The sequence below is a fragment of the Pseudochaenichthys georgianus genome, chromosome 9, assembly GCF_902827115.2.
Source record: "Pseudochaenichthys georgianus chromosome 9, fPseGeo1.2, whole genome shotgun sequence".
Taxonomy (NCBI): domain Eukaryota; kingdom Metazoa; phylum Chordata; class Actinopteri; order Perciformes; family Channichthyidae; genus Pseudochaenichthys; species Pseudochaenichthys georgianus.
This window is the reverse complement of record NC_047511.1, coordinates 47,818,587-47,831,202: the sequence shown is the minus strand read 5'-3', so window position 1 is coordinate 47,831,202 and position 12,616 is coordinate 47,818,587.

The following is a 12,616-nucleotide window of genomic DNA, read 5'->3' as shown; positions in this document are numbered from 1 at the left end:
CACAGAAGAGTCCTGAGAGCTGGAGGCTCCCATTAAGACTCAGAAAACCGGTTCTTATCTGTCCGCCAAGAACCAAATACATCACGCTTCAGCAGGGGCGGATCTACTGGGGTGGCTCCCCAGCTGCCACCCCAGCTGGCATCTTTGTTTTGAAAGAAAAGTTGTGGCTCATCGGAAATGTATGAGAGAGAATCGCTGCATTCAGCTGTTATAGGCAACTTGATGCTCTGCTCACGGATGACTCGATGAGCATAAACAACTGTTAAGATGATGACCTTGTGTGTGTGTATCAGAGATGTTCACAAGTCTTTTTTTGCAAGTCCAAGTCAAGTCTCAAGTCTTTGTGGGGTGAGACTTGATCAAGTCTCAAGTCTTTGGTCACGAGTCCAAGTCAAGTCTCAAGTCTCTAAAAAAATAAAAGTCTCATGTCTCTTCTGGTTGTAATCAGCCTTCTATTGTCTGCTGCTATCCAGTCTGTTAAAAATACTGCACAGCTATATCTAAGAAATTCAAAGCATTTACTGTGTTATTATCACTCCTATTAGCATACAGTATCAGTACTGATTAGTTGTTTGTTATATGATCACTTTAAACAGGCTATTGCAATATGAGGACAAACATCACACTTTAGCTAAATGCAAACAACTTATAAGCAAAACACTTCAGAATCAGAAATCAGTATCACAAATACTTTATTAATCCCCCGCAGGGAAACTGTTAAAAGTACTTAAAAGCGGGTAATGATTAACGTTACCGACCTTTTGTATGTCATGTCAAGAGTTGGATGTCAACGCCACTCAACTCAAACAAGTGTGACAAGCAATTCACTCATTCTTTCCAAATATTCAGTTACAAAGCTAGCAGCAAGCTAAGTTAGCATTACACAGCTGATGCTGAGCTAAACATGTTTGCTAACCGTCCATGCGTTAATGTGACTGACCTCTCCGGGTGAGTTTTCAAGTGCCTGATGAAATTCGACGTTGTTGCGCCAGCATCCTTGATTTTGATATAGCAGACTTTGCAGTGTGCGCTCCTTTTGTTGGTGCCACCGGCGTTTTGTTCGAAGTCTTTGTAGTTGAACCTAATTACAAGCGGTACAGCCGCAGGTGTGCCGCCGGTCGCCATGGTGTTACTACGAGGTAGTAACAGAGGCGCGTACGTCTGCGTAATGAGCCCGGCTAAAATAATTGGATGGCCTACCTGCCTGTCAGCCTTCCATCTGGGCACAAACTTATCTCGTGCCCTCATTGGTCATGTGTGCGTTCGTGTGTGTTGGAGGAGGCGGGCTCTATAAGGAAGTAGCAGCCTCTAGCAGATTATCTCCGGTTGTGTATTTTCAAATTCTAGCGATCTCGAGCCGGTTTCTCTCAAATGTACCTACCCCACCTTTAATACGCCAAAAATAGAAAACACAATGATTGTTCACGAGTCCCAACACACGAGTCCAAGTCGAGTCTGAAGTCTTTTGGTCACGAGTCTAAGTCAAGTCTGAAGTCTCTGTGTGTGCGACTTAAGTGCGACTCGAGTCCGAGTCGCAGACTCGAGTCCCATCTCTGGTGTGTATACATGTTTCTTGTTTGAGGGGGTCTGCTCCCAAAAAACAGTTTTAGGTCCTGAGAAAGTCAAATGAGACGGTGTGTAAAACTTCACTGCCCAGCCAAACAAAGTAACCACTTTGATGTAACCAGGCCAGCAGGTGAGGACTCTCCACTGGATGATAACTGCAGCGATGTTTGAGCTGAGCACACGTTGTTTAACCCTAACGGATGTAGTTAGTCACTTCTTTAATGTTTGTTCTTTCTGATGTAACGTCCAGGTTGTAACTGTTTACAGTAAAGTCGTGGGGCGCTGAACTGTTCCTTTGAATCTTTTGAGTTTTGATACATGATATAATTACTTGTCTGTCACATTTGAAGGAGGGTGAGCAAGCTTCTTGAGGAACATTCATCATTAACTCTCCAAAACTATAGTTTATTCAACAATGAATGAATATGTGAATCATAACAGTGATTGACAGCTGATAGGAATAATATGATTGTTAATATTATCATATTCATTCAGACAAACATCGATGAGACAGTTAATGAATGTACTCATTGCAGCAGTCTGCATAGATCTGGTTCCCCTGCTGGTCTAAGAGTGAAACTCCTTCAGTTATTGTTCAGTTACAATGCGTGAAATGATGTCTGCCAGCTTATATATTTATATGTGAGGCTTTCCTGATGAGCCACAATAATGGCACCTGATGTTATTGAGTTAAATATTAATATTGTGGCTTTCCAAGTTAACATTGATTGATATGACTGAGATGAAATCAGCATATACTTCTGCAGGGGATGCCACCCCTCAAAACCTCCATCCAGACTGACACACATTCACTCATGGGGGGGGGGGGGGGCAACAGCTCCATGATGTGATGAGAGGTGTTGTGCAATATGCTGCGTGTCCTTATCGCGCGTGTGTGTGTGTGTGTGTGTGTGTGTGTGTGTGTGTGTGTGTGTGTGTGTGTGTGTGTGTGTGTGTGTGTGTGTGTGTGTGTGTGTGTGTGTGTGTGTGTGCGAGTGGGTGGTTGTGGTGTGTAATGTTTTTTTTATACTTCTCTTTAACTTTGATAAGATCACATTAAGACCACATGACGTGTTTGAAACACTTCAGTAGGAGACTAATTTAAAATAACAAACTCTTTCACACACATACAGAATGACTAACTTTGGGGTTTGCTGCTTAACATTTTGAATCAACTAAAGAACTAAAAGCCAGACTGAACAAAGGCAGCTGCAAAAAACAAAGTGTGTAGAAAAGTAGAAGAAGGACTCTTCAGAGATCAGAGTCGCAGAGCAGAGGACCTGAGTCCGGGGAGGAACAGGTTCAGCTTGGTTCTGACTAAGGAGAGGTTCTGTGATCCTCACTGATAAAGACTCAACATGATTGGTTAGCTTGATTTGAGGTGTGGACTCTCAGGACCCCCTTGTTTCAGACGAACCCCCCGCTGAGTGAAGGCCTCTGCAGTGAGTCACGTGATCAGGTGTTTCTGTAGGCCGTGACCTCAGTGTGAACAGCGGGTCGTGCTGCCGTCCAGTCGCTCTCTGTGTGCATCAGTGTGAGGTCTGTAGAAGGAGACAGACTCTCTCTGAGGACGTCTTGATTCTCTGTCCCTGCCTTTGTTCAATCGCTCCATTAAAGGAAAGGCAAAGGAAGGTTATTGAGAAAGCATCTTTCAACACGAGGCCATTCAAAGAGCTTTGAGAGCATCGAGAGACACATATATTCAAACTTAGATTCAAGTGTTGCTCACTTCCCTGAACGGCCTTTCTGAGGAAGTGATCACGAAGACGCTGATGGATCACAGATTACAGACACCGTTTCCTGTCTCCATGACGACCAGGGCGCCCTATCAGATTGAAGCTGTCAGTGTGCGCAACAACTTGTGAGGCGTTCAGGTCTGAGGATGCCTTCAGTTACTTTATAATAATTATAATAATAAAACATTTCATTTATTTAGCACACTTTAAAAACAGCGTCACCTCAAGGTGCTTCACAAAGCTATCAGGAGAAAAGAATAAAACTAATAAAATAAAAAGATATCTTTATGAACTTTAGAAACGCACACTCATTGGCCCGGCTCATTTTCTGTGGAGAACGTTTTCAATGACTACACACTGTACACACACACACACACACACACACACACACACACACACACACACACACACACACATACACACACACACACACACACACACACACACACATACATACCATGTATACATCACTTCAGGGGACATTACATTGACTTACATGCATTTCCTGGAGACTTATCCTAACCTTAACCATAACCAACACATGCCTAACCCTAACCCTAACGCTTAACCTAACCCTAACCAAGTCTTCACCCTAAAATTAATGATTCCCCTTATGGGTAGGGTTGGGTACCGAGAACCGGTTCCGGTTCGGAACCGGTTCCAACATTTCGATTCCAATGGCATCATTTAGAAATGTGAATTTCGGTTCCGCTTTTCGATGCCTGAGGAAATGTTTCTCGCCGCTCTCCGTAGCCTACTGCATGACTGCAGCGGGGCGGGAAATGTAGCGTTGTACCTCCACTTCCTACAGCGTAACCTGAGACCAGGGCCGGCCCGTTGCACTGGCATTATAGATGTTCGCCTAGGGCGCCAGATCTGTGGAGGCGCTGCGCTGACAGCTCTGGGAGGGAAACAACATGTTTTGACCGTTGGTGCTCATCCTAATTTTCGGCCTTGATGTAACAACATTCATAATTAAGTAAATGTAACACCCTTTTCACCCTGGTTACACGTTTCATTCGCCCTGTACGATGGGCGCTGCAAGTGATGACAATGGGGGATGTTGGCTTATCTGGCGCCCGCAGCTCACAGCCAAAGTGCGAGTGAGCGAGGGAGAAAGGGAGGGCGCTTTTGTTATTAGCATCTGGTGCTAGCTGCTCTAACGGAAGAAGAAGATGTTTCTACAACAAGGTGGAGGAGAGTCCTCTCCAGTCAGACTGAGAGGCTGATAACTACAGCTCAGTGAGGTAAAGGACTCTGAGGGTTGAGATAGTTCACTTTAGTCTAAGTTATCTCAGTGGGTCTCAAACGTTTTGATCACAATGTATGTAAACACATATTTCCAAGGCACTCCTTTATAATTTTTGGGATAAAACAGGTTTGAAATCATTCCAATGTAAACTATAGCACAGTAATACAGACATATCATTTTAAACTGGAGATAAAAAAATATGCATAAATACAATTGTAAAATAAGATATGAATGAACAACAAACATAAAATACGTTACATGTATTTGTTATTGGCTATGGGTTATTGGTTATGTTCACATACTTATTTAATTATTCAAATGTAAACCGATCTTTTTCATATGGGTGTTTAGAGTTGTACCCCCTAGATCTAGTCTCTAGTAATTCTGCTTAAAGTGCACCAGATTGAAGCATTTTGCTTTAAAATGTTCAAACATTTCTTCCTGGTATGCCTGAGAAGGCAGATATGCTTGTTTTTCTAAACAAGAACTTAATCATTGTTTTACCCTGCCCCTCAAAGAATCGGAATTGAGAACCGTTAATAACCGGAATCGAAAAGTAGAATCGGAATCGGAATCGTGGAAATTCAAACGATACCCAACCCTACTTATGGGGAACTCCAATTTGTCCCAATAAGGGAGTCGAGTCCCCACACGTGACTGTGTAAACAGATGTAGGTCCCCACAAGTATAGTAATGCTAGGCCACACACACACACACACACACACACACACACACACACACACACACACACACACACACACAAGTATAGTAATGCTAGGCCACACATACACACACACACACACACACACACACACACACACACACACACACACACACACACACAGTGAAGCTCTGCTCTGAGAGGCTGCTCTGAAAGGCTGTGTGTTAACCAGAGGTGAACCGTCAGGACCTTCAAGGTATTCAGAGAATTCCCTGGAACACTCAGATAAAACAAACAAAACATTGATTTAATTATATAAATAAAATGAATAAATGAGAATGGTATCTGTGTTGTTGATCTGTAATATCACAATGTTACGTTGATGTGTTTCTCCTTCTCGGTCCATGCACGACGCATTTCAGTGGTTTTGTGTTAGAAACTAAATGCGACCAATCAGACGTTGTTCTGGGTCTCTGGGTAGAGTATCCTTTAACCAGGTATTCTATATCCTTGATAGAAGGCCCTGGCCCTCACACTGAATGAGAGCGTTTGATTGACAGTTTGATCAACCAGTCATATATTGACTTGTAGCCAATGGGCGTGTTCTTTCAGAGTTCCCCTCGGTTCCAGGTGCTCTAGAAGGCCCGATAGTTCACTGGAGAGAGACAGAGGGTCCAGAGAAATGCCACGCAGCAATTCATCTGAAGGTTTATTGTTTTAACGTTGAAATGGAAACAGGTGAAGATGATGTTGTTGCAGAGTTGTTGTCAGTACCTTTTCAATACGACAATTCAGTGAAAAGACGGACATTGTAACGGGGTGGGGGGGGGGGGGTGTCTACAGAAGGTCCCGTTGTGATAGACACGGTTCTCCACTGGTGTTAACGGGCTGAAGTGTTGGGTAGACTCACATCAATGTTGGAAATGCTCTAAAAAATACTTAAGAAAAACCCTTTATTTCTACATTTGTCATATCGTGATTTAATAAAAAGATGTTTTTGTTCAATTGAATTTTAAAATAAAAACAAATAAGCTGTTTATTTGTAATTGTGATCCAACAAAGGTGAAGGGCAAACATGAACCTCACCTGATGTTTGTACGGCTTGTAGTTGGGATAAAGGGAACATCTGTTGATATGTTTACATCCAATTGTTTGGTTGTGTTCATTTACAAATCCAGCAGCTCAGCGGGACTCCAGACCCCGAACACCGGCTGAATAACAACGATATGAATGCCATCCAAGGGTTCAAGTGAACTCAGATGAGTGATGAGATCAGCGGAGTGAAGACACATAGCACCTTCATCTCAGGGGAACCACTCCTCAGTTTAATACCTTTGGTTCAAATGATTGATCATCGAGCTGAAAACAAGTGAGGGGAGAGACTAAGGTAAAGACGCAAGTGAGGGGAGAGACTAAGGTAAAGACACAAGTGAGGGGAGAGACTAAGGTAAAGACACAAGTGAGGGGAGAGACTAAGGTAAAGATGCAAGTGAGGGGAGAGACTAAGGTAAAGACACAAGTGAGGGGAGAGACTAAGGTAAAGACACAAGTGAGGGGAGAGACTAAGGTAAAGACACAAGTGAGGGGAGAGACTAAGGTAAAGACACAAGTAAGGGGAGAGACTAAGGTAAAGACACAAGTGAGGGGAGAGACTAAGGTAAAGACACAAGTGAGGGGAGAGACTAAGGTAAAGACACAAGTGAGGGGAGAGACTAAGGTAAAGACACAAGTGAGGGGAGAGACTAAGGTAAAGACACAAGTGAGGGGAGAGACTAAGGTAAAGACACAAGTGAGGGGAGAGACTAAGGTAAAGACACAAGTGAGGGGAGAGACTAAGGTAAAGACACAAGTGAGGGGAGAGACTAAGGTAAAGACACAAGTGAGGGGAGAGACTAAGGTAAAGACACAAGTGAGGGGAGAGACTAAGGTAAAGACACAAGTGAGGGGAGAGACTAAGGTAAAGACACAAGTGAGGGGAGAGACTAAGGTAAAGACACAAGTGAGGGGAGCATGGAGGCTGAAGGCCCTACAGGGCAACAGGAGGTCCATCTGCAACACACACACACACACACACACACACACACACACACACACATATACACACACACACACACACACACACACACACACACACACACACACACACACACACACACAGTGAAGCTCTGTGCTGATAGGCTGCTCTGAAAGGCTGTGTGTTAACCAGGGGGCCTTCAAGGTATTCAGAGAATTCCCTGGAACACTCAGATTTAAAAAAAATCGATTTAATTATATAAATAAAATGTAAATACAATGTAAATAAAATGGAAAAGGACTCAAATGCACGACCTGGGAGACAGAGGTAAAGTATAAGTAGTATACTTTATTTCCAAAAGAGCACAAAGAAAATCGCTCACTTGGTGAGGAACAAAAGTTACAAAATATCATAGAGCATAAATCAGGCTTGAAACAAGGCGAGTAATCGCAGGCACGCTGACTACTTGCATCGGGACAAGATGAACTGAGCAAAGGAAGGCTGGGGAATTTAAACAAAAGGTAACTGGGCACAGGTGGAAACAATCAGGGGCAGGGCTGGTGCTGATGAGAGCGGGAGACACACACAAGGGTTGGGAGTCAAGGAACCTGGAATGAAGCATAACAGGTGAGGGTCAAAATAAAACAGGACATGGGAGATAATAAAAAATTAGCCAAACAAAAACATGAAACAAGATTAAACTCAACACTTTTGACGGGACACAACAATATGCTGTCTAACCAGACCTGAACACCGGCTGAACAACAACGATATGAACGCCATCCAAGGGTTCAAGAGAACTCAGATGAACAGTACCACTCTCAGGGGGCTCTAGAAGGTACAGCACCCCCCCCTGTAGATACATATGAGCAAAGCGTGTACACATAGCATGATGCAGCACCCTGGTATTCTTCACCTGGATACAGCATGACGTGTTGAAGCCTATATGATGATGGTATGCACGTGTCAGAGTCCTGTGAACAGTGTGTGGTTACTGAGGGAGTGAGACATCAGAGAGCACAGTTAGCATGTTCATTTCATTTCATTTCAAACCTTTATTTAGACAGATAGGTCCCTTGAGATCATGGATCTCTTTTACAAGGGAGACCTGAATCAATTTAGTTCCACATGAAACTTAAAAACAAACAATAGATTACATATTACAATTACATATTCACCAACACTTACAAACACCCATAGTGTCAGAAAGCATCTCGTGCAGACGTGCCTTAAAAACATTCAGAGAAATAAAATTGCTCAATTTCAATTTGGACTGTAGGCTGTTCCAAGCAAGTGGAGCTGCGCACATAAAAGCCGTCTTACCTAAGACAGTCCTCACTCTTGGCACATCTAACAAGACCACATCCTGCGATCTCAGACAATAGCTGCCCGCAACTTCCTGCTTTACCAGAGAACAGATGTAATATGGGAGTTTGCCCAACATAGCTTTATAAATAAAAGTGTACCAGTGACTGAGCCTCCGTACAGAGAGTGATGGTAAACCTGCCTTGGTATACAGTGTACAGTGATGAGTAAGTGCTTTACAATTTGTGACAAATCTCAGAGCACTGTGATACGCAGCATCCAATTTTCTCAGGTAATTCATTTCATTTCATTTCAAACCTTTATTTATACAGATAAAATCCCATTGAGATCATTGATCTCTTTTCCAAGGGAGACCTGTTCAAGTAGGTTCCACATGAAACATAAAAACATAAATAGAACAACAAAAGGACATCATACAGCATCATTTACATAATTATCCACATTAACAGGTACCAATAGCTTCTGATTGACTAGCATCCAACCGAGCTTTAAAAACATTTAGTGGCACCAGATTGTTCAGTTTCCATTTAATTTGCAGACTATTCCAAGACAGAGGAGCTGCGCATCTAAAAGCTGTCTTCCCTAAGACAGTCCTAGCAGTTGGCACATTTAATAAAACCACTGCATTCGATCTCAGGCAGTAGCCACTTACAATTCTCCGTGAGATCAGGGAGCAGATATAAGATGGAAGTTTCCCTTTGTATATAAAAATGTACCAGTGACTGAGCCTCCGTACAGTTAGTGAAAGCAAACCAGCCCTTGCATACAGGGTACAGTGATGGGTTAATGCTTTACAGTTTGCGCTGTGATACGCAGCATCTAACTTGACCAGGCAATGGGCAGGTGCCTTCATATAGACCAGATCCCCAGAGTCCACACAGGTCAAAGGTCACAGTGATTAGCCTTTTCCTGGCCTCAAGCGAGAAACAGGACTTGTTCCTGTAGAAGAAACCTAGCCTAACCCTCAGTTTTTTAAGCAGGTTATTGACATGAAGTTTAAAAGAGAGACAATCATCAAGCCAGATACCAAGGTATTTTTAACAGGCAACAACTTCAAGTTTTGTTCCTTGCGTAGTTACAATATCTAAAACAGGCTCTGGTGTCTTTTTTGCTTTTGAAAAGAGCATTACCTTGGTTTTATCCACATTTAAAAGAAGCTTTAATTCAGAGAGCTGAGTCTCAATAGTGTTAAAAACAGCCTGTAATTTAACAACAGCCTCTTTAATGGAGGGACCTGCACAATACATCACAGTATCATCCGCATAAAAATGTAAAGTAGCTTCATCCACATTATTATGTTAATATATATGGAGAATAAAAGTGGTCCTAAAACAGAACCGTGTGGTACACCATTAGAAATGTTTAACCATTCAGAAGACAGTCCATCAAAGTGAACACATTGGGACCTTTCAGAGAGGTAGTTCACAAACCACCCCACTGCATTGCTGGATATGCCAATACTGGCTAGCCTCTGCTTTAAAATGCGATGATCAACGGTGTCAAATGCTTTGGAAAGGTCAATAAACAGAGCTGCACAACTCTGCTTATTATCTAAAATAGTAGTAATGTAATTTACCACTTTCATTGTCGCAGTGATGGTGCTGTGTTTCTTTCTGAATCCTGACTGATGTTTAGACAGGATATCATTTATACATAAAAACTCCTTTACTTGTTCACTCACAAGTCGTTCGAGCACCTTAGCCAGAACTGACAATTTAGAGATTGGCCTATAGTTATTTAAAATAGTTGCCTCCCCTCCTTTCAGTAAAGGCAAGACATAAGCAGACTTCCATACTTTTGGAATTGTGTTCGTACTGAGGGAGAGGTTAAAAAGAGAAGTAAGAGGTGGAGCAATAAAATCTGCAGCTATCTTTAAAATGAAAGGTTCTACGTTGTCCGGGCCAGCCGGTTTCTTAGGATCTAACTTGGATAATGCTTCATGAACAATACCAATAGTTAAAGGAGTAAAACTGAAAGGGTTTTCCAGACCACATTGTTCAGAGTCATGGATTGGAGCGTTCACAGGAGCCACACAGCCAAGCAGAGAGCCACAAGACACAAAATGCTTATTAAAGCAATTTAGCATAGTAGCCCTGTCTGATATAGTGCCAGATGCTGTGGTAAGGCACGGAGGTAGCTCATTTGGGATATCACCAGTGGAAATCGATTTTATGGTTTTCCAAAATTTCCTAGGATTATTCAGGTTTTCTGTGGTAACCGACAAATAGTACTTTGATTTAGCACTTTTTATTTGAGATGTGAAGCTATTTCTTAGCTGCCTAAAGCGCAGCCACTCTACCTCTGAGCCTGATTTCCTATAGCCTTAGCCCAAGCATTATTTCTCTCATGAAGGAGACTGGACAGCTTAGCAGAAAACCAGGGATTGTTTCGTCCCTTCACTCTAAATTTACGCAGAGGTGCATGTCTATCTATAATTTTCATAAAACCAAGATAAAAATAAGACCATGCAGTTTCTACATCAGCACACAGATTGATTTGACCCCAATCAAAATCAAACAGATCATGTAAGAAACCCTGCTCCACAAAGTGTTTTTTGTCTCTCTTTGTGATGATACGTGGTTTAACCTTTTGGACCTTAGTGTCCCTAATTGTGGCTACAACACAGTGGTCACTCACATCATTAGCAAATACTCCCACAGATGAGTATTTATGTGGAACATTTGTTAAAATTAGATCAATTAAGGAGGATTTATTTGGGGACTTAATATTTGGGCGAGTAGGACTGTCTATAATATGGGTAAAATTCAATGAGGTACAAAGGTTTTTAAAATCCTCTGACACAGAAGTTAACCAGTCCCAATTAAAATCACCAAGCAGCACTATTTCCTTGTAGGAAAGTTGAGATAACAGTTTTGCCAATGACGATAAAGAGTCCTTGACAGCCGAAGGTGCCCTGTAGCATCCCACCACCATGAGCTGTTGACCCTTTGTTACCTCAATATTCACGGCTAAACATTCTAGCTGTTTACTAACAGATTTGGAAACCATATTAGTTACACAAAACTTATTTTTCACATAAATGGCAATGCCACCACCTTTTTTAGGCCGGTCAGTACGATATACACTGTAACCATTTATGTATATGTCAGAGGCCAAAATGGATTTATCTAGCCACGTTTCTGATAAGACAATGGCATCAGCATCAGTCGAACTCGCCCAAATACGGAAAAAATCTAATTTAGGTAACAGACTACGCACATTTAAATGAATTAAACCTAGCCCAGATCTAGATATAAAATCAGCAGGAGTAGCTATTTGACTAATACTGCTAGGTGGACCTGGATTTGGCTGTACATTTCCTGATAGTAACAACAATAAAAATACCAAGCACCTTTTCCTCTTAATCAACACACATACATTGTCAGCTGTTCCAGAGTCACCAGCAAACTTCGCAAAAGTGAGATTAGAGTTTAAAAAACAATTCTGAAGGACCATCGTGGCAGGCATGTGAGAAAGACAAACATTTTCCGAAATGAATATCCGCGACAGTGCAACCAGCAATTGTTTGTGCAACACCTCCGAAACTGTACAGGGGATGTCCACTGCGGGCGCCAGAACATACCCGAATCCAGTAGATTGTTCAGGACGACTAGCGATCTTCTCCTTGTCCAGCACAGCCAAGAAAAGGCACAGCAGAAACACGACACCCGCCATTCTCCCAGTCCAGCACAACAGTATCCACACTGTTCCCGGAGCAAGGTGGAACCAGGCCTCAGCTACAGCAGCACAGCAGCACAGCAGAGAAGGTGGAACCAGGCCTCAGCTACAACAGCACAGCAGAGTAGAGAAGGTAATCCCACCGCGCTACACCGGCTATTTAATCCACTTTACATCTCCGCCGGTAGGACAGGCGCGGCGATACGCGGTGTGAGGAGCGGCGAGAGGAGCGGCGAGAGGAGCGGCAAGAGGAGCAGCGATACGCGGTGTGAGGAGCGGTGAGGAGCGGCGAGAAGGGCGGCGAGATGTTGCTATCTCTCTGTCAGATCTCAGCTGTCACCAGGAAGTGATGGGGGGGGGGGGTCAGTCCCTGCTGTCACTCT